At 38.4% G+C, this 11522-nt stretch overlaps 1 non-coding gene across 1 annotated transcript; it reads right to left on the bottom strand.

The window, feature by feature from the left end:
- Nucleotides 1–444: 444 nt before the first annotated feature.
- Nucleotides 445–552, bottom strand: LOC112773347 (small nucleolar RNA R71). The gene has a single exon (XR_003187902.1). It is a non-coding gene; the product is annotated as a small nucleolar RNA R71 (small nucleolar RNA).
- Nucleotides 553–11522: the final 10970 nt, after the last annotated feature.

Raw genomic sequence — 11522 nt, 5'->3', positions numbered from 1 at the left:
CAATCCAGAGACAACCTTACTGAAATTTTCGAACAAGAAAAGGAGATGGCAGCCGAACCTAACAACAACAATGAAAGGAGGATGCTTGGTGACTTCACTGCACCTAATTCCAATTTACATGGAAGAAGCATCTCAATTCCTGCCATTGGAGCAAATAACTTTGAACTTAAACCTCAATTAGTTTCTCTGATGCAACAAAACTGCAAGTTTCATGGACTTCCATCTAAAGATACCTTTCAGTTTTTAACTGAATTTTTGCAAATCTGTGATACTGTTAAGACCAATGGGGTTGATCCCGAGGTCTACAGGCTTATGCTTTTCCCGTTTGCTGTAAGAGACAGAGCTAGAGTATGGTTGGACTCTCAACCTAAAGATAGCCTGAACTCTTGGGATAAGCTGGTCACGGCTTTCTTAGCCAAGTTCTTTCCTCCTCAAAAGCTTAGTAAGCTTAGAGTGGATGTTCAAACCTTCAAACAGAAAGAAGGTGAATCCCTCTATGAAGCTTGGGAGAGATACAAGCAACTAACCAAAAAGTGTCCTTCTGACATGCTTTCAGAATGGACCATTCTGGATATATTCTATGATGGTCTATCTGAACTATCAAAGATGTCATTGGACCATTCTGCAGGTGGATCCATTCACCTAAAGAAAACGCCTGCAGAAGCTCAGGAACTCATTGACATGGTTGCAAATAACCAGTTCATGTACACTTCTGAGAGGAATCCTGTAAGTAATGGGACGCCTCAGAGGAAGGGAATTCTTGAAATTTATACTTTGAATGCCATATTGGCTCAGAACAAAATATTGACTCAGCAAGTTAATATGATTTCTCAGAGTCTGAATGGATTGAAGGAATCATCCAACAGTACTAAAGAGGCATCTTCTGCAGAAGAAGCTTATGATCCTGAGAACCCTGCAATAGCAGAGGTGAATTACATGGGTGAACCTTATGGAAACACCTATAATCCCTCATGGAGAAATCATCCAAATTTCTCATGAAAGGATCAACAAAAGCCTCAACAAGGCTTTAACAAGGGTGGAAGAAACAGGTTTAGCAATAGCAAGCCTTTTCCATCATCCACTCAGCAAAAGACAGAGAGTTCTAAGCAGAATCCATCTAGCTTAGCAAATTTAGTCTCTGATCTATCTAAGGCCACTGTGAGTTTCATGAATGAAACAAGGTCTTTCATTAGAAATTCGGAAGCACAAGTGGGCCAGCTGAGTAAAGGAATCACTGAAACCCCCCTAGTACTCTCCCAAGCAATACAGAAGAGAATCCAAAGAGAGAGTGCAAGGCCATTGATATAACAATCATGGCCGAGCCTACAAGGGAGGAAGAGGACGTGAATCCCAGTGAGGAAGACCTCCTGGGACGTCCAGTGATCAACAAGGAGTTTCTCTTTGAGGAACCAAGGGACTCTAAGGCTCATCTAGAGACCATAGAGATTCCAATGAACCTCCTTATACCCTTCATGAGCTTTGATGAGTATTCTTCTTCTGAAGAGAATGAGGATGTTACTGAAGAGTAAGTTGCCAAGTACCTTGGTGCAATCATGAAGCTAAATACCAAATTATTTGGTAATGAGACTTGGGAAGATGAACCTCCCTTGCTCATCAATGAACTGAGTGATCTGGATCAACTGACATTACCTCAGAAGAAACAAGATCCTGGAAAGTTCTTAATACCTTGTACCATAGGCACCATGACCTTTGAGAAGGCTCTATGTGACCTTGGGTCAGGGATAAACCTCATGCCACTCTCTGTAATGGAGAAACTAGGAATCTTTGAGGTACAGGCTGCCAATTTCTCATTAGAGATGGCAGACAAATCTATGAAAATGGCTTATGGACTAGTAGAGGACGTATTAGTAAAGGTCGAAGGCCTTTACATCCCTGCTGATTTCATAATCCTAGACACTGGGAAGGATGAGGATGAATCCATCATCCTTGGAAGACCCTTCCTAGCCACAGTAAGAGCTGTGATTGATGTAGACAGAGGAGAATTGATCCTTCAACTGAATGAGGACAACCTTGTGTTTAAAACTCAAGAATCTCCTTCTATAACAATGGAGAGGAAGCATAGAAAGCTTCTCTCAGTACAGAGTCAACTAAAGCCCCCACAGTCAAACTCTAAGTTTGGTGTTGGGAGGCCTCAGCCAAACTCTAAGTTTGGTGTTGGGAGTCTATAAAATTGACCTGATCACCTGTGAGGCTCCATGAGAGTCACTGTCAAGCTATTGACATTAAAGAAGCGCTTGTTGGGAGGCAACCCAATGTTATTTAATCATTTTTATTTTATTTTCTCTTTATTATTTCATGATTTATTAGGTTGATGATCATGTGGAGTCACAAAAAATCAAAAACAGAATGAAAAACAGCATTGAAAACAGAACACCCTGGAGGAAGGGCTTACTGGCATTTAAACGCCAGTAAGGAGCATCTAGCTGGCGTTTAACGCCAGAACAGAGCATGAAACTGGCGTTAAATGCCAGAAACAAGCAGCATTCTGGTATTTAAATGCCAGGAATGCACCCCCAAAGGAAAACTGGCGTTCAACGCCAGAAACATGCTACAGACTGGCGTTGAACGCCCAAAACAAGCATGGAAGTGGCGTTTAACGCCAGAAACATGCTGCAATCTGGCGTTAAACGCCAGGATTGCCTAAAGAGGGCGTTTACACGCCTAATTGGAGCAGGGATGATTAAGTTCTTGGCCCCACTAGATCTGTGGACCCCACAGGATCCCCACCTACTTCTTCTCTCCTCTTCACCTTTTCATAACTCTCTTCCCCAAATACCCCTCACCAATCAACTCAATCACTCTTTCCTATCACCTCTTCACCACTCACATCCATCCTCTCTTCCCCAAAAACCCCACCTACCTTTAAATTCAAAATAATTTCCCTCCCAAACCCAACCCTAAATGGCCGAACCCTAACCCCTCCCCACTCCTATATAAACCCCTCATTCCTTCTTCATTTTCACACAACACAACCCTCTCTTCTTCCCCTTGGCCGAATCCACCTTCTCCCTCCATCTCCTCCATTTTTCTTCTTCTTCTACTTCTTTCTCTTTTCTTTTGCTCGAGGACGAGCAACCATTTTAAGTTTGGTGTGGTAAAAGCATTGCTTTTTATTTTTCCATAACCATTTATGGCACCTAAGGCCAGAGAAACCTCTAGAAAGAGGAAAGGAAAGGCAATCGCTTCCACCTCTGAGTCATGGGAGATGGAGAGATTCATCTCTAAGGTTCAACAAGACCACTTCTATGAAGTTGTGGCCAAGAAGAAAGTGATCCCTGAGGTTCCTTTCAGACTCAAAAAGAATGAGTATCCGGAGATCCGACGTGAAATCCAAAGAAGATGTTGGGAAGTTCTAACCAACCCCATTCAACAAGTCGGGATCTTAATGGTTCAAGAGTTCTATGCAAATGCATGGGTTACCAGGAACCATGATCAAAGTGTGAACCCGAACCCAAAGAATTGGCTCACCATGGTTCGGGGGAAATACTTAGATTTCAGTCCGGAGAATGTAAGGTTGGCGTTCAACCTACCAATGATGGAAGAGAACGCACGCCCCTACACTAGAAGAGTCAACTTTGATCAAAGGTTGGACTAAGCCCTCGTGGATATATCTGTGGAAGGAGCTCAATGGAAAATTGACTCAAGGGGCAAGCCAGTTCAACTAAGAAGGCTTGACCTCAAACCAGTGGCTAGAGGATGGTTGGAGTTCATTCAACGCTCAATCATTCCTACTAGCAACCGGTCTGAAGTTACTGTAGACCGGGCCATCATGATCCATAGTATCATGATTGGGGAGGAGGTGGAAGTTCATGAGATCATACCTCAAGAACTCTACAAGGTGGCTGACAAGTCCTCTAATTTGGTAAGGTTAGCCTTTTCTCACCTCATTTTCCACCTCTGCAATTCAGCTGGAATTGACATAGAGGGAGACATCCTCATTGAAGAGGATAAGCACATCACTAAGAAAAGGATGGAGCAAACAAGAGATCATGGACCTCAACATGAGCATGAGGAGATTCCTCACCATGAAATCCTTGAGATGCCTCAGGGGATGCACTTTCCTCCACAGAATTATTGGGAGCAAATCAACACATCCCTAGGAGAATTAAATTCCAACATGGGACAACTAAGGGTGGAGCACCAAGAGCACTCCATCATCCTCCATGAAATTAGAGAAGATCAAAGAGCTATGAGGGAGGAACAAGAAAGACAAGGAAGAGACATAGAGGAGCTCAAAAACTCCATTGGTACTTCAAGAAGAGGAAGACGCCATCCCCACTAAGGTGGACTCATTCCTTAATCTCCTTGTTTATTTATTTTCCTGTTTTTCGATTTTTATGCTTTATGTTTGTTTATGTTTTTGTCTTCATGATCACTAGTATTTAAGTGTCTATGCCTTAAAGTTATGAATGCTCTATGAATCCATCACCTCTCTTGAATGAAAAATGTTTTAATTACAAAAGAACAAGAAGTACATGGTTTCGAATTCATCCTTGAAACTAGTTTAATTATTTTGATGTGGTGACAATACTTTTTGTTTTCTGAATGAATGCTTGAACAGTGCATATGTCTTTTGAAGTTGTTGTTTAAGAATGTTAAATATGTGGCTCTTGAAAGAATGATGAATAGGAGAAATGTTATTTGATAATCTAAAAAATCATAAACTTGATTCTTGAAGCAAGAAAAAACAGTGAATACAGGAAGCTTGTGAAAAAAAATAGCGAAAAAAAATAGGAAGAAAAAGAAAAAGCAAGCAGAAAAAGCCAAAAGCTCTTAAAACCAAGAGACAAGAGCAAAAAGCCAATAGCCCTTAAAACCAAAAGGCAAGGGTAATAAAAAGGATCCAAGGCTTTGAGCATCAGTGGATAGGAGGGCCTAAAGGAATAAAATCCTGGCCTAAGCGGCTAAACCAAGCTGTCCCTAACCATGTGCTTGTGGCGTGAAGGTGTCAAGTGAAAACTTGAGACTGAGCGGTTAAAGTCAGCAAAAGAAGAGTGTGCTTAAGAACCCTGGACACCTCTAATTGGGGACTTTAGCAAAGCTGAGTCACAATCTGAAAAGGTTCACCCAGTTATGTGTCTGTGGCATTTATGTATCCGGTGGTAATACTGGAAAACAAAGTGCTTAGGGCCACGGCCAAGACTCATAAAGTAGCTGTGTTCAAGAATCAACATACTGAACTAGGAGAATCAATAACACTATCTGAATTCTAAGTTCCTATAGTTGCCAATCATTCTGAACTTCAATGGATAAAGCGAGATGCCAAAACTATTCAAGAGGCAAAAAGCTACAAGTCCCGCTCATCTGATTGGAGCTATGTTTCATTGATATTTTGGAATTTATAGTATATTCTCTTCTTTTTATCCTATTTGATTTTCAGTTGCTTGGGGACAAGCAACAATTTAAGTTTGGTGTTGTGATGAGCGGATAATTTATACGCTTTTTGGCATTGTTTTTACATAGTTTTCAGTATGATTTAGTTAGTTTTTAGTATATTTTTATTAGTTTTTAATTAAAAATCACATTTCTGGACTTTACTATGAGTTTGTGTGTTTTTCTATGATTTCAGGTATTTTCTGGCTGAAATTGAGGGACCTGAGCAAAAATCAGATTCAGAGGTTGAAGAAGGACTGCAGATGCTGTTGGATTCTGACCTCCCTGCACTCAAAGTGGATTTTCTGGAGCTACAGAACTCCAAATGGCGCGCTTCCAATTGCTTTGGAAAGTAGACATCTAGAGCTTTCCAGAAATATATAATAGTCCATACTTTTTCCGAGTTTAGATGATGCAAACTGGCATTGAACGTCAGTTTCATGTTGCAGTCTGGCGTTCAGCGCCAGAAACAAGTTGCAAAGTGGAGTTCAACGCCAGAAACACGTTACAAACTGGCGTTCAACTCCAAGAATGACCTCTCCACGTGAAAGCTTCATGCTCAGTCCAAGCACACACCAAGTGGGCCCCGAAAGTGGATTTCTGCATCATTTACTAATTTCTGTAAACCCTAGTAACTAGTTTAGTATAAATAGGACTTTTTACTATTGTATTTACATCTTTGGATTATCTTTTGGTCCTTTGATCATGTTTTGGGGGCTGGCCATTCGGCCATGCTTGGACCTTATCACTTATGTATTTTCAACGGTAGAGTTTCTACACACCATAGATTAAGGTGTGGAGCTCTGCTGTTCCTCAAGGATTAATATAAAGTACTACTGTTTTTCTATTCAATTCAACTTATTTCGCTTCTAAGATATTCATTCGCACTTCAATATGATGGATGTGATGATCGTGACAGTCATCATCATTCTCAACTTATGAACGCGTGCCTGACAACCACTTTCGTTCTACCTTAGATTGAATGGATATCTCTTGGATATCTAATACAGGGGACCAGGTCCGAGTTATTAGTATCTTCGTGGTATAAGTTAGAACCCATGGATGGCCATTCCTGAGATCCGGAAAGTCTAAACCTTGTCTGTGGTATTCCGAGTAGGATCTGGGAAGGGATGGCTGTGACGAGCTTCAAACTCGCGAGTGCTGGGCGTAGTGACAGACGCAAAAGGATAGTAAATCCTATTCCAGTATGATCGAGAATCGACAGATGATTAGCCATGCAGTGACAGCGCATTGGACCATTTTCACAGAGAGGATGTGAAGTAGCCATTGACAACGGTGATGCCCTACATAAAGCTTGCCATGGAAAGGAGTTGGATTGATTGGATGAAAACAACAGGAAAGCAGAGATCAGAGGAACGAAAGCATCTCTATACGCTTATCTGAAATTCTCACCAATAAATTACATAAGTACCACTATCCTATTCTATATTTTATTTATTTTCATCCACTATAATTTCTTAAAATAATTTAATCCGCCTGACTGAGATCTACAAGGTAACCATAGCTTGCTTCAAGCCGATAATCTCCGTGGGATCGACCCTTACTCACGTAAGGTTTATTACTTGGACGACCCAGTGCACATGCTGGTTAGTTGTACGAAGTTGTGAAACAGATATAAGATCATGAACGTGCGTATTGAGTTTTTAGCGCCGTTACCAAGGAATAGAATGATCATGATTTCGCACACCAGGTTAGCACTTTGCAGTTAAAAGTTAGGGTGAGTCCTAGTCCCTTGCAAGTTGGGTGAGCACTTTGCTGTTGAAAGCTTGGTTTGTGTCCAAGTCAAATTCAGATTGGGTTTAGAATCTGGATTTGTCCCAGATAGGATTGGGTAGATCCTAGGAAAAGAAATTGGTGTTTGTAATCTTGAAAAAGAGATAGTGAAATTCCATCATTGTTTTGATGGAGACTAGATGTAGGCCACATTGCACCTAGTGGCTGAACCAGGAAATATCTGGTGTCAATTCTTCTTATCTACTCCTTTCTCTATTTCTGTTAATTAGCAGACAAAAATAAAAGTGTCTCTCAACTCGGCACGAGACAAAACAAAAGTGTTTCTCAAATCGACACGAGACAAAAGCGGAAATATCTCCTAAAGTTTGTTTGAAAAATCAGAGATTGAGATTCAGCAAAAAAGGGGCTAAGATTCAACCCCCTATTCTTTTAGCCACTGATTACCATCACTAACTCAAATAAGCCCTTTTCAAATCGGAATCATTTTTATTTAATATTCTAAACTTGCCATGACATTTTTGAAACATATTAGGAGCTAGTGCTTTAGTCAATATGTCAGCTGTTTGATTTATTGTGGAGACTGATAATAGTTTATCATTTATTCTTGCCATTTATTTCTAACAACATGACAATCTATTTCTATGTGCTTCATCCTTTCGTGGAACATAGGATTTGCTACATACATGAAAGGCTGATTGACTATCGCAGTAAATAGCAATTGATTTCTCTAATTTGATCTGCAAATCCTCCAAAATGTATGTAATTCTTTGTGCCTCACGTACGGGTTGTCATAGCTAGAGCTCTATATTTTCAACCTCGCATAATGAAACTGTGACCGTGTTTCACTTCTTACTTTTTTATGACACGATTGATGTTCTCATGAATAAATAGTACCCAAACATTGATCTTCTTGTGTCTGAGCATGCTCCCCAATCGCTATTCGAAAAATCACATGGCCCCAAATCTGTCTAAGATGAAAACATTAGGCCAGTGCAAGATTTGTTTTCAAATATCTAAGCACTCTTATAGTAGCCCTAAAGTGCTTGTCAGTATCACAGTCTAAAAATTGACTCAATCTCCCTATTGCATAACCTATATCTAGTCGTGTGTTTGTTATGTAGAGTAATCTTGCTACCAATCTTCTTTACTCTGAGCTGGAGTTGAGATGAGTTCCAAAATCCCTGGCCAGTTTGATTGTATAGTCCATAAGAGTTGAAACTGCTTTAGCTTCCATCAATCCATAGTCTCTAAGTAGATCGAGTCAATACTTTCTTTGACATGCTGCAATCTCCCTCTTGCTTTGAACTATTTCTAGTCCTAAAAAAAATTTTAACTCACCAATATCTTTGATACGAAATAGATCATGTAAGTAATCTTTGATTTCCTGTATTTCCATCATATCATTGCCATCCATGATTAAATCATCTATATAGACGAGAATGGCTGTGAAGTTTGAATCGCTGAATTTTGTAAAAAGGCTATAATCATTCCTTGACTGAGTGTATTCAACATCAATGAGAGTGGTGCACAACTTGGTATTTCATTGCCTGCTAGCCTGCTTTAAGCCATACAAAGATCTGTCCAACTTGCATACCAAATCTAGTGAAGGCAGGTGATGAGTCCATATTTGATGATTAATTTTGGCTTGAATTGAGTAGATTTCATCACATAAACTCATATTTATTCATTTGAATAGCATACTCTTGTGATTTCTCTCTAAATTGCACATAATTGTGAAAACATACTTTTTGTGCTTTAGTTAATCAATTTAATTCCACTTTTATTCTATTCGATGCCATGATATATTTTGTTGAGTGATTTCAAGTTCAATAGGCAAAGATGACTTGGGATAAGTGGAAGAAAAACATACAAAGTGAGAGATTTCATGAAGAAACAAAGGAGAAGAAGACACTGCTGTATGCGTATGCACACCTTCCTATGCATAAGCACAAGTGAAGATTTAGCCAGTGTGCGTATGCACACAACCCTGTACATACACACAAGTCCTAACGCGTGACTCACTTAAAAAGTCACATAGCTCGCGATTTTGGGGTCCTTTTTGGCCCAAATTTGGAGTGCTGAAGCTAATCGAAGGGGAAAACACCTTAGGACACATACATACTTCATTATAGTAACTGAGAATAGTTTTTAGGTTAGTTTTCTCTTAGAATTTTTTTCTCAATTCTCTCTTAGGATTTATTTAGTGTTTATAGTAGAAATAGCTAATTTATATTTTGATCTTGGATATTTGCTTGATTCCATTATAGGTAGTCTTTAACCAACTTTCTCTTTAAATATACTACATTTGCTACATTTTTTTTATAATAGAAGCTACTTTGTTTAGTTTAATTACTTGTGAATCTTTGAGTTTTTTGTTGATGAATTTGATGTTTTATGGTTTATATATGTTTGATTGTTTTTGTTCATTGATTAGTTATAGTTTCAAGTATCTTTTACACTTTCACTATGTTTTGCTACTATGCCCATCAAGTGTTTGTGAAAATGTCAATTATGAATATGAAGTAGATTTTCACTCTTTAGCTTGGGATTTGAGTACCTAGGATCCTAGAGTCAATAATGTCCAACATTTAGTGGTAATTTTAGGTTGTTAGTTGACTCTTGTTTCCATTAACGCTAGCTTTTTACTAAGTTAATTAGTAAGTTAGTTAGGATTTGTGTATTAAGACCAATTATGCTTATTTGACTTATCCTCGATGTTAGAGTTGATGAAGTGACATTAACTCATTGTAATTGCCATAGTTGTGGTTATGACAAGGAAATGATCCCTTAACTCTCAATTTCAAGTCAAAGTCCTTTTATGCATTGAACTCCATTTGCATGAGTTTGTTGCTTTAATTCTCTTTAATTTGTATTGATTGTTCTTTTGATTTAGTGATAGCTTGTTAGTTATTCTTGTTCTTGCTTGTTAACTTTATTGCGTTACTTGTTTGTTAATTTTCATTCTTGTTATTCCCTTGTTTAGTTCCTTTAATTGCTAGCTCTTTAATTTCCATTCTATGCTTGGAAACCCCCAATTTCACAACCAAATTTGCGCGCACATGATTGCTAGTCCGAGAAAAAATGACTTGGAAAGTAAAACTCCCAGTTATTTGATTTGAGTGACATTCTTCTTCTAAACTTTGATTGCGGGCCATTTTGTCGGTTGGGACTATACCTACAACGCGATTTTCATTCCTTCGATTTTCTAACCGACGATATGGCTCGTATCAGCAGGGTCAAATCTAGAGGTGGCTTCATGTATACTTCCTCAGGTAAATCACCATGTAAGAAGGAAGTGTTCACGTCTAGTTGATGAACGAACTAACCTTTTGATGCTACTATTGATAAGATGATCCTGAGTGTGTTCATTTTAATAACTGCACTGTAAATTTTAAAATAGTCAATACCTGCTATTTGAGTAAATCTTTAAGCAACTAGCCTTACTTTGTAAGGTTCAATAGAGCCATCATATTTCAATTTTAACTAGAACACCCACTTATATTCCACTGCCTTCTTCTTATTAGGGAGTGTGATAAGGGTCCAAGTCTTATTTTCTCTTAGAGTATTGAGTTCAGGATTGATGGTTTCTTGCCAACAATGATCATTGGTGGCCTAGCATACATTTTAGGTTTAGTGCGTTTAATTTGGATTGTGGAGAATGAAGTTGAAGCAATAGATGAAGCTGATAAGAGTAGAAGAGGTAAAGAAGACTCTGACTCGAAGAATAACATGTGTGTTTGATTTAAAAAAATTTGTTGTCTAGATATGAATTTTGTTTATTATGAGAAGATTTTACACATCAGTTATGTACAGATAGCTGTTAAACTAACTACATTACATGTATGGTTAACTGATATACTAACTCAAGTAACAGTTTTTTTATGGTATTATCAACATGATAAATTAAAGATTAATTTGTTGCGGATCTAAACTTCATTTAAGAATTTGTTACTGGTTAATAAATTGCTAAATGCACAAAATGATAAGTTTTGAATTTCTAACACTTACTAAAATAGACTAATAAATTAATCACTAAATTAACCCAAATTGATTGTCATTGTTTAGATATGAATCACTAGAAAAAATCATTCAATTATTAAATGGCCATTCAATTCATAAAGGGATAAGACCAGCATGTTCTTTACAGTAATAACTGAATTCATTCCTCCAATTCCCTTCATCAATTTTGCAAAAAAGTCATCTGGTGTGTTCATACCTTTAGCCGAGTCAATACTTTGTTTCTGTTTTCTCTTGTTTTACATGAGTTAATACTCAAAATGGCCGCTGAAATTTGACCCTCGACGTAATTTAGCCCTCAAACTTTCAATTGACTTAAATTGTACCCTGAAATTTTGACCCGTGTCTCAATTTGG

This window comes from Arachis hypogaea, chromosome 18 (genome assembly GCF_003086295.3).
Source record: "Arachis hypogaea cultivar Tifrunner chromosome 18, arahy.Tifrunner.gnm2.J5K5, whole genome shotgun sequence".
Taxonomy (NCBI): domain Eukaryota; kingdom Viridiplantae; phylum Streptophyta; class Magnoliopsida; order Fabales; family Fabaceae; genus Arachis; species Arachis hypogaea.
This window is presented reverse-complemented; position numbering and strand designations above follow the sequence as displayed.